The sequence below is a fragment of the Chiloscyllium plagiosum genome, chromosome 19 (assembly GCF_004010195.1).
Source record: "Chiloscyllium plagiosum isolate BGI_BamShark_2017 chromosome 19, ASM401019v2, whole genome shotgun sequence".
Lineage (NCBI taxonomy): Eukaryota > Metazoa > Chordata > Chondrichthyes > Orectolobiformes > Hemiscylliidae > Chiloscyllium > Chiloscyllium plagiosum.
This window is the reverse complement of record NC_057728.1, coordinates 59,080,925-59,085,265: the sequence shown is the minus strand read 5'-3', so window position 1 is coordinate 59,085,265 and position 4,341 is coordinate 59,080,925.

The following is a 4,341-nucleotide window of genomic DNA, read 5'->3' as shown; positions in this document are numbered from 1 at the left end:
CCTTATTATAAAATTCTCAACAACTACCACACATCACTTCTGTTTCTTCCTCATCTTGGATAACATCCTGTGCCCTGGTACCTTGATCTACCTTGTGGCTGCCATGCCTACAGAGTACACCATGCATGTTGTACCATACAGGTATCTGTGCCACTTTCATCTCACCTTATTCTGAATCACTGCTCCCTAACAGCCACACTCTCCCCTTCCTGACACTTGGCCTTAATCTGAAGCATGTCTGTAAGTATTCTAAATCATCTTGTCTAGCCATGTTGTAAGATGCTAAGGTGGGATTTGATTCACTGCTTCTGACCCAGAGGTCAAACTCTTATACAGGCATTGGTGCAGATCCAGAGTTTGGCAAGCCTATCTCTATCCTGGATCACACTTTCCATTCTTCAAAGGCCACATGACCATCTACATTCTCCACGGATCATGCCCCAGTCCTCATCTCAATCAGTAATTTATGGAGAGCAGGGTGTAGAAGATCTCTTCATAAGCCACTTCCATGCGACATAGAGAGGTTACGCATTAAAGCAAAGATTCAGAAGGTTTCCTACGTCAGTCCACCTCAAATTATTTGGCCAATTCTTTGATTCACATTCTGAAAGTAGGATGAGTGTGGGAGTTCTTGTTACACTGTAGACTGGGTCCAAGGCAGTGAGCAAAAGCCCACCAGTTTGAAGACCTCTGCTGGAATACCACTGGGGGGACTGCAGACTGTGTTGGCTCTCATCCATGTGATTGCTTGTATCAGCTCTCTCATTGATGCTGGTTCACTTCAGGATTCTTCCGTAAGATGGTGGAGGAATAACCTGGAGAGAATCAGCAGTTACAGGGATATTTGGAGGGTCGTTGTGGATGGCCTACTTCCACACTGTAGGGATTCTATGATTCTATGACAAAGCAGTCTGCTTGATGGGCACCACAACCACAAACATCCACTTCCTCCACCACTGACACTCAGTTGCAGCAGTGTGTACCATCTACAAGATGCACCGCAGAAATTCACCAAAGGTCCTCAGTCAGCATCTTCCAAACCCACGGCCACTTCCATCTAGAAGGATGAGGGCAGCAGATACATGGGAACACTACCTGCTTCAAGTTCCCCTCCAAGCCACTCACCATCCTGACTTAGAAATATATCACTGTTCCTTTACTGTTGCTGGATAAAATCCTAGTATTCCCTCCCTAAGGGCATTGTGGGTCAACCCACAGCAGGAAGACTGCAGCAGTTCAAAATGGCAGCATCTCAAGGGGCATCTAGGGGCAGGCAATAGATGCTGGCCCAGCAATACACACACCCATGAGTGAATAAATGAAATGAAATTTAGGATCTGTTGAGGATGTAGCAGTCCGCTCATGGATCAAGTGATATAGGCATCACTTAGATCTTTGACATTATACTGCTCGTACCCTTCCCCCTCCTTCTACGTAGAACTTTTGCAGACAAATCATTGAGCAGAAATCTACTGTGATTGGTTCTGAATTCACACATGAGGATTGATCTTCCATGGAAGAAAGGAGAAAATTAATTAAGGCATCATGGTTTTTATTTGTAGACTATATAGTAAGAGTTCCATCAGTGCTAGCGACACTTGGAGTTGCTTTGTCACCATGGTGTTAGCGACATTTTTGAAGATCACTCCTAAAGAAGCAGCATTACTGTTTCATAAGACAGTTGTTCAGTCCAACTATTGGCTGACATAGTCTTCAATCCATTTTAAAATTGAACACAGAAAAGCGAATTACAGCAAATGACTGCTCACTGGGACAATAAGGAAAGTGGGGCCGCTCTTTCTCTCTTAGAGACTGAGACAGTTTAACACAGGTTGTTTGGCTTTGTGTGGATACTGTGGCCCTTCAATAGACACTGTGGGTAGAACAATGCATCCTGGTTAACTAGAAGAGGCAACCATTTTGAGAAGATGTCCTTGTTCTCCCTCCCTGCTTTTCTCGAATACCATCTCTTTCATGTGGCACACACAACAATGAGCCCTCTGTCACTGGCTTTACATTTTCCCTGTTAATGTTGCATTTTTCTCAATTAGACTTTTACCTTCACACCATAGCTTTGCAGTCTGATCTCAGAAGTAAATGTTGTGATTAGAGAGACCAGCTTTCCAGGGTATATTTGCTCCATAGGTCTTGGGTTTGAAAAGACATTTGGAGGTCATTTTGCAGAAGGACACACAACTCCTTCGATACCATTTAATAAATGAATACCTACGGTTGCTTGGTGGTACAAACCTTCAGTATTTCAGGAACATGCTGTTGAGTTTTTACTCCTTGCGTTCATCAGTACAGCCACAAGAATGCCATATTTCAAAAAGAATAACAATTTATACTGAGAAAAGCTGACTGGGTTGGCAAGTAATCTTTGGTTCTTAGAGGTTTTGGCATTAAGAATGCACAGGAAATTATTATTCTGCATACTTTTGTTTAATTCAGAAAAGGTGTAACAGTTGGACATCTTTTTGTTGGTGAGAACACATTCCTCCATTTGACTACATATAGCTGCTAGCAGCCATAAATGAGTCTGACTGATTATCCTAAACTGGCTTTTAGTATGACTCTTGGCACACTTAGGTTTGTTCAGCAAGTACTATCTAATCATAGAATCACATCAAAATATTATCTTCCTCCTGTCTCCAAGCAGATAGCTTATATCTCTTTGAGGGGACAGTGTGGTCAACAACCAGCCTATATCTCCTTGTTCTTCTATCTTTTCTTTGTTTTGCACTTCTCTCCATGTCTACATTATTTATCTCTTCCTTCTGGTCCCATTTGAACTGACCTTGGCAACACTAAGTAGTTTCAATCACTTAATCGTGCACATGCTTGACTTGGAGGGGCGTCCAATGAAGTTTCACTTGACTGAACCTTGGAATGATGGGGTTGCATATGAGGAGAGATGGAGGACATGGGGGCTATATTCCCTAGAGTTCAAAGAGCAAGAGATGACCTTCTTTCAAAATTCTCAAGAAGATTTGACATGGGAGATGTTGGAGTGATATTTTCTGTCAGGAATGTCTCAAGCTGCAGATTATCATTTCATATTAGGGGCTCAAACATTAGAGTTGAGAGGAAATTAGGGTGGCACGGTGGCTCAGTGGTTAGCACTGCTGTCTCACAGCACGAGGGACCTAGGCTCATTTCGACCCTCAGGTGACTGTCTGTGTAGTGTTTTCACTTTCTCCCCGTGTCTGTGTGGGTTTCTTCCGGGTGGTCTGGGTTTCCTCCCACTGTCCAAAAATGTGCAGGTTAGGTGAATTGGCCATGCTAAATTGCCCGTACTGTGCAGGGATGTGTAGGCTAAGTGGGTCAGGATAAATACAGGATTATGGGGATGGGGTGGGGGTCTGGCTGAATTACCCTTCAGAGGGTCATTGTAGACTCAAAGGGGTAAATGGCCTCTTGCTGCACCTTTGGGATTCTGTGAAATTTCTTTTTCTAAAGGGACATGGAACCTCTGAAATTTCCATGACAGAACATATTGAAGAAAGAGTGTATTGGGTATATTTATATTTCTTTTATCAAGGAAGTTAAGGGATCTCGAGGCAGCTCAATCAGCGATGGTCAATTTTTTTTAGGAATACTTTAATGAGGTATGAAACCCTCATTCACAGAGATCAAAGCAACGAGCAACTTCACAAGACAGGAAGCTGGTATGTCTGACCATCATATAACACCGATATAGGGCATGGAGTTGGAAAATGTCTTGTTTATTACTTCAGTGTAAGCCCACAAAATGGAACTCCATTTCTCAGCTGATTCCTTACCTAGTGTCATCCAGCACAAAAACAGACCCTTCGGTCCAACTAGTCTATGCTGACCATGTTCCCAAACTAAACTAGCCCCACCTGCCTGCAGTTGTCCCATATCCCTCCAAATCTTTCTTATTCATGTACTCATCCAAATCGCATTTAAATGTTGTAACTGTCCCTGCATCTACCACCTCCTCTGGAAGTTTATTTCACACAGGAACCACTCTCTGTGTAAAAATATTGCTCCCATGTCCTTTTTAAATCTTTATCCTCTCACCTTAAAAATCTGCCCCTTAGATTTGAACTCTTCCACTCTAGGGAAAAGACCCTTGTCATTCACCTTATACATCCTGGATTAGAGTGGTGCTGGAAAAGCACAGCAGTTCAGGCAGCATCCGAGGAGCAGGGATTCCTGCTCCTCGGATGCTGCCTGAGCTGCTGTGTTTTTCCAGCACCACTCTAATCCAGAATCTGGTTTCCAGCGTCTGCAGTCATTGTTTTTACCCAATTGATTCACCTTACACATACCCTTTTATCATTTTATAAATCTCTATAAGGTCACCCCTCAACCTCC